This window comes from Triturus cristatus, chromosome 4_1 (genome assembly GCF_964204655.1).
Source record: "Triturus cristatus chromosome 4_1, aTriCri1.1, whole genome shotgun sequence".
Classification (NCBI taxonomy): domain Eukaryota; kingdom Metazoa; phylum Chordata; class Amphibia; order Caudata; family Salamandridae; genus Triturus; species Triturus cristatus.
In genome coordinates this window covers 755,797,393-755,813,707 of record NC_140585.1, presented here as the reverse complement: position 1 = coordinate 755,813,707, position 16,315 = coordinate 755,797,393, and positions in this window count along the sequence as shown.

Below are 16,315 nucleotides of genomic sequence, written 5' to 3'. Positions count from 1 at the left end.
GAGTTTGCTTTATATGCACGACAACCCAAATAGACTCAAGACTACTGCTATGAGATTTGTGTACTCAAGGTTTATCTATTATTTCTGAAATTTAAGAAATTAAGTACTGCAACAGTATATTGACCATCCTTATGATTCTAGCACAAATCACTCACCAGGCTGATTAGCATGAGATGGGTATATTTCATTTCCTTAGAATCACTAGCACCTCACCAGGTCTTGGTCACATACCACTGTATCTCTTGGTTTAGACCTCTCTTAACGCTGTTTAGAGTATACATCCAGAAAGTTTCACGTTGTTTACGAATGGTTTCCATAGATACCCCTCTTTTGCTATAGATCTTTTCTATGATAAGCCATTTGAAATCACTTTCAAGATGGTCCTTCTCTATACAGTGTTGTACTAGCGGAGCTGTGAGTTTCTTATTTCTTACAGCTGATTTATGCTCGCTGTATCTCACCCGAAATTCACGTGCTGTTTCGCCGATATATGCTAATCCACATGGGCAGACTAGCAAATATACTATGTTGTGACTCCTACAATTGGTCAGGGTTTTCAATTTCACAGTTTTGCCCTCATACTCAAAACAGTCAGTGACTAAGGCACTCTCACAGGCATGGCAGGAACCACACCTGTGGTTGCCCAGAATCATGGGCAGACCTGTGACTGTTAGTTGACGTGCTGTGTTCGGTTGGTCTGGTCTGGTATGTACCAAGAGATCGCGTAAGTTGCGATTTCTACGGTAAGCTACTATAGGTTGTTCCAGCTGAGTTTAATTTTCGTCGCTGTTCAGAATTTTCCAATTCTTCATAATAACATTCCTGATCTTATGATTAAGAGGTGAGTGATTGATAACACAGACCAACTGGTCCTTAGACGTACGGGCAGAACCTGCCAGTAGTGCCTCTCGATCATAATATTTGGCTCTCTTGTAGGCATGTCTTATGAGTCTGTTGGGATACCCTCTAGCCAGAAGACGTGCCCGTAGAGCATCTCCATGTTTATGGAAATCCTGCATATCAGTGCAATTGCGCCTGATACGCAGGAATTCGCCAAAAGGAATGGCATCTCTCTGGCTTGTGGGATGGAAACTCTTGTAATGTAATATCGTGTTCTTCGCGGTTGGTTTCCTGAACAGACTCACAAAAATAGTATTGTTTAATCCCGAGATAAGAATATCTAGGAACTCAACTTGGGATGTACTACTATTAGCAGTAAATCTAAGATTGTGGTCGCTCGCATTTAGCCAAAGTATGAAGTCATTCAGGGAGTCATTAGTACCTGTCCATATAAAGAAAATATCATCGATGAAGCGTCTCCATCCGATGACACTTTCAAAAAAAGGAGCAGCCTCATTGAAAATATTCTTGAGCTCCCACTCCCCCATGTAGATGTTGGCCACACTAGGAGCACAAGATGCTCCCATACTGGTGCCCTTGATTTGTTTGAAGAAAGCCCCCTCAAATTCAAAAAAATTATTCATGAGTACCACTTCTAGGCACTCCAAAATAAATTCATCTGGTCTATCTCCTGGGGTTCTTTGTAGCAGGGCTGAGACAGATTGCAACGCTTGATATTGGGGAATGTTGGTGTACAAAGCCTCAATATCAAGCGTTACAAGAATCTGTTGATTGCGATTGAAAGGCACGCCCTCAATCTTGTTGATCATATCCCCCGTGTCCCGAATGAATGAGGCATAATTCTGTGTTAGAGGGCAGAGATAGAAGTCCACAAACTTAGACAGGGGCTCTGTACTTGAGCCTATGGTCGAAATGATAGGGCGCATCGGTGGATCCGCTATGTCCTTATGAGTTTTTGGCAGACCATACAGGGCCATTAAGTAGATAACTTTCCGTTTATGCAGCTAGTATATTGCATGCAAGGACGCACACTTCGTGGCTCTAAAAGAGACAAAGAAAGTAGTTTTTCAAATGCCACCACCAAACACGTATTTAAGCTCCCAGTATGAAACCAAAGTGGTCCTTTTTTGCCAGATATTGCTGACACTAAGTCGTTATTCAAAGAAGAAACTTACTGCAATATACTAGCTGCATAAACGGAAAGTTATCTACTTAATCAGAATGATAAATACAGCTTTCTTTCTTGAGCACTTCCCTTCTTTCTTTGGATTTTCCAATCTTGCTCTTTTTGCATAATAATTATTGGTAAACCGGTGTTCACCTAACATGTGAAGCATTTCCTTTTCTGTTTAAATATATAGGGAAATTTGGGTCAATTATTTATTACTTTTTATGTATGTGTTGTTTCAGGTCTTCCTGGGGCCTTTCTGTTTCTTGAAATATACATCTGGTCCTGATGAAGGTGGCAACATTGCCATCGAAACGCGTCGACCACTGATCTTGTGATGATAAGATCCTGCTTTCGCAGTTGTCTCATTAATTTCAGATGACATTAATGTATTTCATGTTTTAAATGTCGAGTACACGAGAAAACCAAAAAAAGTTTCTATTGTTGTTGTTCTTGTTTGATGTATGAATGTGGAATGTGTGGGTATGGATATGAATGAGAAGGTATGATGGTACAATATTTTTGCTTTATGGTTTATGTGCCCTAGGATTTCTGTCTATATGATGCAGTTTCACTGTAATGAATTTAATCAGTGTTTCTTAAATATGATTTGATTATGAAAAATGTACTAAGTTGATCTATGACGAACTGAATAAGCCAAATAACAAAAATTAAAATTAACAAAAATTATTATAAAAAAACCTTTTTTTGTGTGTAGCATCATTGATTTTAGACCTGATCTTTTCCCTTGTACAATTAATTTGTTTTTTTTTAAAAAGAGGTCGTGAGGGAAGGTTTACTATTTGTTAGTGTTTATTTCCCCTTTTTCCCTGACCTTTAGTTCATTTGAAGGGGGTCCCATTTTTTTGTTGTGCATTCACGGTTTTTCAACCGTGGGATATTTTTGTGCTTTGCATTTATTGAATTAATAAGTATCTCTTATAAAAAAAGAAAGGATTTTCCTTGTTGGGTGACACTGTGTGGAGTTTTCACGTGGGGTCTTGGTCTTTGCTCCTCTCTATTTCTGGCATTTATTTTTTCTTTACTTTTTTGTGTACCTCTTGACATACGTGAGATCCGTTTGAGTAGGTAACTTGTGGTTTTCAGGATTGGTTCCCTGTCCAGCGTTTGAGACGGTCACATTAGTGTCTCTTCAAAATAACGTGGAGGATGGAGGGACTCAAAACTTTTGGCTTTACGGATGAAGATTTAAATACTCTATTGGGACAGATGGCCTCTAATGGCAACCCAAATCCCCCAAATATGCATGACAATGCAGAATGGAACAGTCTATTAAACCTAAAAAAGAAATCAAAGCGTATGGATTCTCACGCACAATATATGCTCGAATATCTTCGAGCAGGAGTCATACCATCAGGCCTAAGGGTCCGGAACGTTCCAGCCCTGTTTGTAGAGATCCGAAAATTCCTGGAGCGGTGGTCACTTATTGCTAACCGCTGCTCCAGGGATTGGATGATCCTCATTAAAGAAACTGCCAGAGAAGTGTTAGCAGTTTTGAACCAAGAGATTCTGACTTTAGAGGATAAATTGAAAACCTCGACTGCTTTAGAAGACGCGAAAGCAAGACTTGAGAGAGTTAGCTCTGAAATGAAGGATTTTGATATCTATCTCACTAACAAAAAAGCTGAAAAACTGAAAAAAGACATCAGATGGTATACAGAGGAAAAAGCATATCCTTACCTCAATGCCACGTATTATAAAGATTGGAATCAAAATCAAGATCATCAAGGTTATAACAACTATAACCCCAGACGAAGAGTAGTAAATTTCTCGGATACATACTCCACAGATTCTGATAATGAAAATGGACAGGATGCACCAGGTGCACATTATGATTCATATAGGGGTAGGCGAATGTCCCAACAATCATTTCGTGGCCAATCTCCTTTTTTAGCGAGAGGCCGATTCAGAGGCAGGAACAGGAGGTGGACGTCGAACAGAGAGGATCCTCAATCGATGGCCCCTCAACATCAAAATCAGCAACCATATCTGAAAACCCGCAATCAACAATACTGGTGGTAGAGGGTGGCAGTAGTGGCTCAGAGGTTTGCGATATACTACCTATATTCAACCTCTCCACTGTCCCTCTTAAGGACGATGAACGAGCTGTACTAAGTCGGGGACTATCATTTGTTCCCTGCACCCGCCCAAACTTGTTTAAATTACATGAGGATCTTTTTTCCTTTTTCAGAAAGGTTAGATTAAAGAAATTCTTCCTTGACCGTCCCCCTACTAATGAGACAGGCAATCAATCCGGATGTAAACCACCATCACAATTTACCCCCACTCTTGATATGGTGGGCCCGGAAGTTCAAATTTTTGAACAGAATGTTCTTAAAGAAATAACACGAGTGATCAAGAAACCATTCTTTGTAAAAAACAACTTGACAATCACAGAGAATGATGCCTTACGTAGCATCAAGACTAACAAAGATCTAGTGATAAAACCCTGTGATAAAGTTGGAGGGATTGTTGTAATGGATAAGAGCCAGTACTGCGAAAAGATGACTAAAATGTTAGCCACCCCTCATCACTATACGAAATCCCACCCCAAGGAATTGGTTAATCTCAGAAGAACTATTTTGGACATCACTAGCCAAGCCTTAGAACGCGGTGATATATGTCAGGAGGAATTCAATTTTTTGAATAGATCTTGTCCTATAACCTCAGCCCTGTATGGTCTGCCAAAAACTCATAAGGACATAGCGGATCCACCGATGCGCCCTATTATTTCGACCATAGGCTCAAGTACAGAGCCCCTGTCTAAGTTTGTGGACTTCTATCTCTGCCCTCTAACGCAGAATTATGCCTCATTCATTCGGGACACGGGGGATATGATCAACAAGATTGAGGGCGTGCCTTTCAATCGCAATCAACAGATTCTTGTAACGCTTGATATTGAGACTTTGTACACCAACATTCCCCAATATCAAGCGTTGCAATCTGTCTCAGCCCTGCTACAAAGAACCCCAGGAGATAGACCAGATGAATTTATTTTGGAGTGCCTAGAAGTGGTACTCATGAATAATTTTTTTGAATTTGAGGGGTCTTTCTTCAAACAAATCAAGGGCACCAGTATGGGAGCATCTTGTGCTCCTAGTGTGGCCAACATCTACATGGGGGAGTGGGAGCTCAAGAATATTTTCAATGAGGCTGCTCCTTTTTTTGAAAGTGTCATCGGATGGAGACGCTTCATCGATGATATTTTCTTTATATGGACAGGTACTAATGACTCCCTGAATGACTTCATACTTTGGCTAAATGCGAGCGACCACAATCTTAGATTTACTGCTAATAGTAGTACATCCCAAGTTGAGTTCCTAGATATTCTTATCTCGGGATTAAACAATACTATTTCGGTGAGTCTGTTCAGGAAACCAACCGCGAAGAACACGATATTACATTACAAGAGTTTCCATCCCACAAGCCAGAGAGATGCCATTCCTTTTGGCGAATTCCTGCGTATCAGGCGCAATTGCACTGATATGCAGGATTTCCATAAACATGGAGATGCTCTACGGGCACGTCTTCTGGCTAGAGGGTATCCCAACAGACTCATAAGACATGCCTACAAGAGAGCCAAATATTATGATCGAGAGGCACTACTGGCAGGTTCTGCCCGTACGTCTAAGGACCAGTTGGTCTGTGTTATCAATCACTCACCTCTTAATCATAAGATCAGGAATGTTATTATGAAGAATTGGAAAATTCTGAACAGCGACGAAAATGAAACTCAGCTGGAACAACCTATAGTAGCTTACCATAGAAATCGCAACTTACGCGATCTCTTGGTACATACCAGACCAGACCAACCGAACACAGCACGTCAACTAACAGTCACAGGTCTGCCCATGATTCTGGGCAACCACAGGTGTGGTTCCTGCCATGCCTGTGAGAGTGCCTTAGTCACTGACTGTTTTGAGTATGAGGGCAAAACTGTGAAATTGAAAACCCTGACCAATTGTAGGAGTCACAACATAGTATATTTGCTAGTCTGCCCATGTGGATTAGCATATATCGGCGAAACAGCACGTGAATTTCGGGTGAGATACAGCGAGCATAAATCAGCTGTAAGAAATAAGAAACTCACAGCTCCGCTAGTACAACACTGTATAGAGAAGGACCATCTTGAAAGTGATTTCATATGGCTTATCATAGAAAAGATCTATAGCAAAAGAGGGGTATCTATGGAAACCATTCGTAAACAACGTGAAACTTTCTGGATGTATACTCTAAACAGCGTTAAGAGAGGTCTAAACCAAGAGATACAGTGGTATGTGACCAAGACCTGGTGAGGTGCTAGTGATTCTAAGGAAATGAAATATACCCATCTCATGCTAATCAGCCTGGTGAGTGATTTGTGCTAGAATCATAAGGATGGTCAATATACTGTTGCAGTACTTAATTTCTTAAATATCAGAAATAATAGATAAACCTTGAGTACACAAATCTCATAGCAGTAGTCTTGAGTCTATTTGGGTTGTCGTGCATATAAAGCAAACTCTCATTTCCATTCTTCACCCCCGTATTTCTTCGGTGCGGGTAATAGGCTCTATGTCATTTGTTCAACAATTTGTCTAGTCAAATGCATCCGAATCGGATAATTTCTGTATTGGCCAAGAGTGTTAAACTTCGCGTAGATAAAAGCACGATGTGAGGCGATAGCCTCTATCTCCCAAGATATACTGACAAGGAAGTATACTATGAGAAAACAAGACAAATGAAATGCTCTCTGTCCCTTGACGGAGAACAATAAAGTTATACAAAAAAATGTTCTAAAAAATGTTTGGCCTCCAAATCGTCAATATAATACCTTTGCACGTTTTTTACCAAAATACCCATCATCGTTTAATCTTAACCAATAAAGTGATGTAGTTTTTAAACTTTGTCTTCGCCAATCGTGATCGTAGAACGGTTACCGATAAAGAAACCATTACACGAAACCTATTTCAAAATGGTGCTCAACAAACTATGATAAGCAGTCCTATTTCACTTCCACTGAATGTATCAGTGAATGGCGCCCACTGACTTAACATTGCTATTCCTAATTGGTTCAGCAAAAGTATATTAGGTAGCACGGGAAACGACGTTTGCGTGCTGCCGGCTTGCGGTTGTCGGTCATTCGAAGGTGTATGCAGACGACAAGAGATGCGAAGGTAAGCCGTCTGCGTGTATTAACACGTTATAACATAGCGGTTTTAAAAGCTTTGATTTATCAATACTCAAACCTAGTCTAGTATAGCTTAACGTTATGTCTTGTTGTCTCTAGACCCAACTATGTTATACTGATACTGCTTCATTGTCCAGTGAACGGACCTGCTCCATAATTTACCTAAAGGTTAGTGATTAGAACAGTCTAAAATCGGGTTAACTCTAAATCTATATGAGTCCTTGTGTACCCGCTTTCCCTGCTAGAATAATTAGACAGTGTTAGCAGTCCCTTGGCAACTATTTATGACTTATGCAATGCTAATGTTTTTAAGACAATTGGAATACGGCGTGTTGACATAAACATCTATCCCTCCCTTTTCAGCTTTCTCAAAAAACTAAACCATCCTTATAAGTACATGGCATTTGCTTAAATTACCATTAGAGGGTTTGCGCCACTATAGAGAGAAAGTAGTTAATCCTTTTTCAGATACGTGTATGCCGTTCAGGAAATTGCGCCCCCTAATTTAACAACAATAAAAATAAACATTGTGGGGTCATAGCACTTGTTATTACTACTTAGTTCAAAGCAGACAAACGTAATCTGTTTTCTCTCTTCCAGCAATATAAATAAGGGTATCTAACTGTTACATAACGACTAAAATCGAAAATGCAGGCACATTAGCTTGGTATTGTGCGAGGCCGATACTTAGTAACCGTGACCTTTGGAGAACATTAGGAATATCTCTGACAAACCTATCAGGTAACAGAATAGTGAATTCGTTTAGTAATTAATAATTTGCCTTTTTTTGCTGCGAGTTATACAATATGAGTCCTTTGTATTTTTGACTAAAGGACATCTGGAGAAACCACAAACCTTGATGGATTGGATGTCCCATAAAAGACGGGTCAAGCGTACTTTTGCAAGCCTTTTTTTAAAAAAAATTTAAGTAAGTTTCTTCTATGAATAACGACTTAGTGTCAGCAATATCGCGCAAAAAAGGACCACTTTGGTTTCATACTGGGAGCTTAAATACGTGTTTGGTGGTGGCATTTGAAAAACTACTTTCTTTGTCTCTTTTAGAGCCACGAAGTGTGCGTCCTTGCATGCAATATACTAGCTGCATAAACGGAAAGTTATCTACTTAATCAGAATGATAAATGCAGCTTTCTTTCTTGAGCACTTCCCTTCTTTCTTTGGATTTTCCAATCTTGCTCTTTTTGCATAATAATTATTGGTAAACCGGTGTTCACCTAACATGTGAAGCATTTCCTTTTCTGTTTAAATATATAGGGAAATGTGGGTCAATTATTTATTACTTTTTATGAATGTGTTGTTTCAGGTCTTCCTGGGGCCTTTCTGTTTCTTGAAATATACATCTGGTCCTGATGAAGGTGGCAACATTGCCATCGAAACGCGTCGACCACTGATCTTGTGATGATAAGATCCTGCTTTCGCAGTTGTCTCATTAATTTCAGATGACATTAATGTATTTCATGTTTTAAATGTCGAGTACACGAGAAAACCAAAAAAAAGTTTCTATTGTTGTTGTTCTTGTTTGATGTATGAATGTGGAATGTGTGGGTATGGATATGAATGAGAAGGTATGATGGTACAATATTTTTGCTTTATGGTTTATGTGCCCTAGGATTTCTGTCTATATGATGCAGTTTCACTGTAATGAATTTAATCAGTGTTTCTTAAATATGATTTGATTATGAAAAATGTACTAAGTTGATCTATGACGAACTGAATAAGCCAAATAACAAAAATTAAAATTAACAAAAATTATTATAAAAAAACCTTTTTTTGTGTGTAGCATCATTGATTTTAGACCTGATCTTTTCCCTTGTACAATTAATTTGTTTGTTTAAAAAAAGAGGTCGTGAGGGAAGGTTTACTATTTGTTAGTATCCCTTGTTTCAGACTCGTGCCTTTTTGTTAAATGGTGTAAATCTGTTCAGTAGTTTTTTAGATATTAAAGGAAAAAAATATATATATATCTGGGTCGACCAATATACATGATAGCACCTCATTAAAAAGCATTGCAGTTAATAGAAGGTTTTAAGACTTTAGCTACATTATAAATCATTTGTTGATGGTACCATACTCATTTTAGGAATTGTGGTGTGTTCTAAGGTGATTTTACCATGTGAAAAAAGCCTTCTGCTGGGGTATGAAGAACCGGGCTTTTTAAGCCTGGCGGCGCAGGGTACGCCTGAAATCTTCTGAGTTCGCCTTCCAAATTACAGAGACACGGAACACTCTGTCTGGCATAGGAACTTCAATTTATTAGCTGCAGCTAGGTACAGTTGTCCTAGAAGTACATCAGTGGTAGGTTCTCAGGAGACTGCCACTTCAATCCGTGGCTCACAGTCTTTTGTAGCGCTTGAATCCCCTAAAGCAACAACCCCCACAATGTGCAATAAAAATACAAATCATCCACAAGAAAACATTCTTTGTACAAGATACAGGATAATGGGTAATAGAAATTTCTTCCCTAAGGTTGTGTTCTCTACCCGACCCTATAGGTCAGGTGGCATAGCCATTCCTTGGTTAAATTAATTTACGACAGGACGTGTTTGCGTGTTGAAGATGGTGATTCGTAAAACAACTGGAGAGGCCGAGAACGGTCACCAAGGGTCAATAGATGGTTATCTGGGGGATTAGTTGCTTCGAGACGGGTCTCAGAATGGACTTAGCTCAAGGAAACAGGAAAGGTCGTGTAATATGTGCAACAGTATAGAACGTGAAAGAAACGCTATGACGGTTGAAGGGGCCTGAGTGAGGGCAACAGCGTAATGGTGTTCCAAGCAAAGATGGGGCCGTATTTGAATTTCCTCAGATATCATGAATCATGTTTGAGAGAAAACTATTTTCTCATGTTTTTCCCCCAGAGGTTTAGAAGATGATCTATAAGCTAAACTGAGAGCATATTTTCTGTAAATTCACATTATCTTTCTCAGTCATGTGAGAATGAATTCTGACATTCTCAGTAAAACATGTACATCCAACAAGGGCAGAGCCTGTCAGTTGATTCCTTTGTGTTCTACTGCAGCTTCCCAGAGTGTTCTAAAGAACAACTAGAGCGCTAACAGTCCTACTTATGACAAACGTATGGCACACCTGAAGCCATCTTGATTGGAATAAAGTGGTAACTCTTAAAACATTTAATTTAAAAAGGAACAAAATGAGGGGGTTCATTTTGCCATAGAAAGCATGATTAGTGCTGCAGAAAGAAAAATTAGGGCACATTTTGAGTGACTTCTCAAATCCTCTTCTATTTCATTAAAAAATTCTGAGATGCAGACTGAAACATGCACCTTCAATACCAGCAGCAGACTTCCCTGGTGAGCAGTAGCTTTACTACAGTGATCTATTAAGCAACTATAGTGCTAACATTCTGAATTTATGGCAAATGTGTGGCACATCTGAATGCCTTCTTGATGGAATCAAAGTAAAAAACTGAAAGTATTTCCTACTGAGCAGACTGTAGTAAATGAGGAAATTAGGAAACTTCATAACAAATAAGTCTCCCAAGATGGCCACCAGAGACAAAAGAGCCCAAATGCAGCATAAATATCACCCAGATGTAGCCCAAGTATACCCAATGACAGAATGTCCCAGAGTGTTCTAAAGAACAACTAGAGCACTAACAGTCCTACTTCTGACAAAAGTATGGCACACCTGAAGCCATGTTGATTGGAATAAAGTGGTAACACTTAAAAAATTTAATTTACAAAGGAACAAAATGAGGGGGTTCATTTTGCCATATAAATTATGATTAGTGCTGCAGAAAGAAAAATTAGGGCACATTTTGACTTCTCAAATCCTCTTCTATTTCATTAAAAAATTCTGACATGCAGACTGAAACATGCACTTTCAATACCAGCAGCAGACTTCCCTGGTGAGCAGTAGCTTTACTACAGTGATCTAATGAGCAACTAAAGTGCTAACATTCAGAATTGATGGCAAATGTGTGACACATCTGAATGCCTTCTTGATGGAACCAAAGTAAACAAGCATTGAAAATGCAATAGGCCTCGCCCTCGTTTAAGTTAAAGCAATTCTGTTTGTAATTAGGTGGCTTTTTAGTTTTGCTTTTATTAGTGTTTTTCAAACTTTCATGTACATAACATATGTATATGTATGCATGCATTTATATTTGTATTTATATAGATATGCAGATTATATATATGTTTATATATGTATGTATATATATTTTCACTGAAAAAAAACATAGGTTTCAGACATGTTACAGTTAGGAATTAGCATTTAAAAAACCTTAGAAATTCACTGAAAAAACCATAAGTTTCAGGGCTGTTATAGTGAGCTGGACATTTCACTCGTACAAAACCATTGAAATTCCTCCGTTCTAGTTAGTTCTGCTAACTATAACTCGTGCGCCCGCAATCCACTGCTGATGATGTCACATATTACATCATTCATGACACGGCCAGTGACATCACTGATGACATCACTGATGACATCATCCACGTGACAATCAGATACACCTCATCATACACTAGTATAACCTTTCATCACTTACTGTAAAATACAGAGTACCATATTTGAATCCATTGACACACCAATACAAGTTTCTAAAAACCCACTCAGTGATTCCTAGATCTACACACAAATCTAATCACTTACGTATAGATTCACTCATACATGCTGTCATACATACACTCCAAACCAGGAGGTATTGGCAGCCATCTTGTGGCTCGGTAGAAGCGAGTCGCTAGAAAACAGAGAAACAAAGGTTGAAAACAAGAGAAGGGGGCAGGGTAGAAACACCCTGACCCCCTAGGCCTGCTCAGGGAGTCCCAGAAGGACCCACAGGGCCCAAAAAAACATTTTTAAAAAACTTAAATCGGCGCAATTTGTGCTGGGGTTCCCGTGTTTTATTTTAATGAGACCCCTGGGTGGGCTAGGTCCCGGGGGCATTTCTTAAAAAATAATAGCGTGGGCTCACTGGGGCTGCAAGGGCCCACTGGGGTCCCCGCAGTCTCGGGGCTTCACTCATTTTGGGAGGAGGGTTGCGCGACCCCCCTCCTGGAGCCTTCCATCTGCTTATAACTTTGGCGTCGTTTGACGATTCTTTACGAAATTTCCCAAAGAGTTTCTCTTTTTCGATCAGCTTCTATCTTGTATCTAAGTTTAGGGGTGATTGGTCAAGGGTGGACTGAGAAGAAATGGGGGTGTCAAAACGTCTTTTCTCAATGCATTTTCCATAGGAAACTTTAGACAAGGCTACAGGTCAAACTGCTGAACGGAATTACGCCAAACGGTGTAAATCTGTTCAGTAGTTTTTGAGATATTAAAGAAAAAAAATATATATATATCTGGTCGGTGCCTAACTCCCAAGCACGAGCTTGCCTCTGATTGGCTGCTAACACTTGAATGCAGGAAGTGTCCTCTGATTGGCAGCTAACACTTCAAACCAGGAACTATTAGCAGCCATCTTGTGTCTCGCTTCTAGTGAAAATCTAAAAGAAAGGTTCCGGGGGCAATTTAATATAGCGGATCTCTATGTAATGATGATTTGGATGCAGTGAAGGTTTAAGATTTATTAACAAGAGAAACAGGTGAGCGCCAGGCAGCACGACCTCCACTACAGGACACCAGTAGGAAGATAACCCTTTCACGCTCCCTGTGCCCAACATCACCACTTCGCAGCTATGCCTTTAGAAGCCAGTCCGTCGGCTTGCAGCTGTCTACCTTTGCGAGCTAGTACGCTTCTGTGCCTCTACCTCTGCGAGCTACTACGCTGCTGTTCCTTTGGGAGCAGACGGCTCGTAGTTCTGCCTCTGTGAGTTGAGCGGACGGGCCGCAGTTTTCCCTCTGTGAGTCTGGGTATGAACTGTTCATAAGTCACACTATATGAGCATTGAAAATCCATTTTGTGATTCAGTCCGTCAGCTGACATCTGTCCGAGGCATTTCTGAAAACATACTGGGGCTCTTTCTGTGAGAGATACCACTTTCACACTGCGTCTCCCCACATTCGCAGGTCACGATCCCTCTTCCCAAATCACCAGCATACCCCCAACAACCGTCTTGGGCCCGGAAGTGTCCCTCTACGAACTATTAATAAAAAGATGCTTGTGAGTTTGGAGAAATAAGAATCTTCATCATGTATAGATTTACATATAAAACATTTTATTAAAACAAAATAACAACAATAAAACTATGTACAGCCATGGCATTTCATCGCTATTGCTAAATGTGAGGTAATGATGCCCATCTGCCTCCAGAAAGGCCATTCAGACACCCACTGGGCCGCTGGCTGTATCCAAACAACAGTGACACTGCCCAAATCTGCCCCCCAGTCTGCTCCAAAAAGCAGTCCACAGTTGGAACTCGGCACCGGCTCCCCGAGCATTGCACCAGTGCTCGCGTTACCAATCTGACACTGTGACAGAGTATATACGAGTGCGTATTCCTAAATCGCTCTGCACTCTTTCTGCATTCAGTCTGCTGTACCCCATCCACTCCAGCCGCCCAGAGGTATTTGCCCGACGCTGCGCACCAAGGCCTCACTGCTCACCTTTTCACGGTTACGGCACCCACCACATCATGCAGCTCCGTTCTGCAAACTAATAGGTCTCACATTTGGTAGTGAGTCTTGATATCGCCATGGCAGAGGACATACTAGTGCACCTTTTTTATTAGTAGGGTCACGTGTTCTGTGACGCCTGCGCTGGATGGGTGTGGTGTGGGTGTATACCAGCCGTGAGGGAGTGGCTGTGGCAATTCAGTGTTGCCAGATTGGGCTAGATCACGCACAATTGTGCTATATTTTGCCGGTTGTGTGGTAAAATTTTGGTTTGTGCTAGTTGCCAGATTATACATATATATACAGCGCTCCAGCAAAGTAGTATGTTAAAGCGCTTTATTAGACAAATATTTACTTGGCATCCTGCTGCAACATCAATTCCAATGCATTCACCGCCTGCTTGACGCTGTCCCTGCCCCTCCTTCCCTAAAGTAGCAATATTGGGCTACTTTGGGCTACTTTTTGGTTGGCTTGGGCTATAGAAAGCTTAAAAAATCTGACAACACTGGATGCGGGTGTCCATGTTGGAGTGCTACCGTCACCCAGGTTGCAAAAGCCAAAGTGTCACTCTGTGAGCCAAGTCCAACAATATGGCCAACATGGAAGGTATGGGGAATTACTGACCCTATATTCATCCATAGTTCCACACAAGAAAGATGGTGGACATGAGACATCTGTGTGGATATTAATGTTTATTGCACATTCAGTGGAGTGTTGCAGCTGTAGCAATACAGGGCCATGGAAGGTTGAAGTTTCAGTTTTTGGCACATGGAGGGTAGCCAATTAGAGGCAAGCTCGTTGTCAGAGTTAGGCTGCGCCAACATATGTACTTATACAATCACTGCGACGATCCTCGCTCACTTTTAAATTCACTATACACTCTTCTTGCAGTACTCTAATGATGCAGTCTCTACGTACCTACTTGTACAATGACCGAGCCAAACTTACATAACTAAAGTTTTCCGTCAAAGGTAAGATGGTTTCATCCGCTCTCCAGAGCACTATGTAATGTGGTAGGCCCTAGGGGCTGCATGTCTCATACATAATGAACACACGGACACAGATAGATTGTGGAACTGGGTACGGGCACATGCGCTCGACTCCTTTTTATTACCAGGGTTACATGTCCAGTGACGTCTGTGGTGGATGCGTGTGGGGTGATTGCAAGCCAACCCTCCGGGAATGGTTGGTGCTGGCAACAAGTACAACAGTAATCATTGGATCAGACACATAGATTCAATCATAAAGGGTCAATGATTTGTGCTGCACTAAGGTACGGGTACCAGATATATGAAATCATACTGAAAAAATTCTATCCTAAAGGGTTCATGACTTGTGATACACTGAGGTGGGACAGCAGATGTGAAATTATACACAAAATATTGTATCAGAAAGGGTGCATGAGTTGTGCTGCACTGAGATAAAGGCATCAGAAGCATTTAGCGTCTGCGCAGCCAGAGATGATGCGTGGTGCGGGCGAGCCATAGAATCGCAACTCAATGTGATCTGTGAGCCCTGCTATCGCTAGTGTACATCGAAGGCAGTAGTCAGCACAGACATCGAGGAATGTTTTTAGTCACTTCCTCTTGACAAAGTTTGAGGACATAGAGTACAATTCTCTCTAATAAATAAATCATGTTTCAATTAAAAATTGTGAGCTCTGCTGACCGCAGTGTAGGTGTATGGGACAAAAGATGAAAGATTTATGGAATACACTGAGGAAATCTTGGTTATTCTGAGTACAGTTGTATAGTATGGTATTCTGAAGCTAGAATCTGAACTGGTCGTTCATCATATCGTCTACCTTTTTCAGTAGGGAAGAGCTGTGGAAAACAACGAGCTTCCAAACTTGTTTCCCACACAGTCATGGGAGTTTGTTTTGCTTTTTACATCTGGAACAATTCAATAGTATGTCCTATTAGTTCTTTTGAATGTAGAGGATGTATATTATAATGTTAATAAATTTCTTCTTTTCTTGAATTCTCCACTTTTTCTATTTGTCCACTTGAAATATCTGTTTCATCTTCTAAAGTCAATGCTTCTTCTTCTACATTGACACTTTTATATTAAATATTGTTTTGCACCAGATATAATGTATCCTTTTGGACTTTCCTCACATCTACTAACTCTTGCCATATTGTCCGACTCTTTGTGGGTACACCATTAACAAGAATGACTACAGGTTCAGTATCCTCTCTTTCTACACCAACAGTTTAAACGTTTTTCTTAAAATCTAAAGGTAAATACACAACTCTTCCTTTTAAACCTCTTTGTAGATCTGTTAGGGGAAGCTTACCTGTTTTAGGCTCCATACGAATTATAGCCTGAAAAGGGTGCACAGATTGAATAAGGATGGCCTCATGTGTATTTAAATCTTTAAATTCAGGCGGTATAGCTACTAATTCTAAGTCATTATGGACAGCTCTAGCTGGCATTTTGTTTTCTTCTAATTTATTGTAACAATATGTACAAATACATTGGACAGTACCTAACTCAAAATGACCTTCCACAAACAGATAAGCAGCAAATTATTTCCATTTGTGAACTATCTCTAGCAA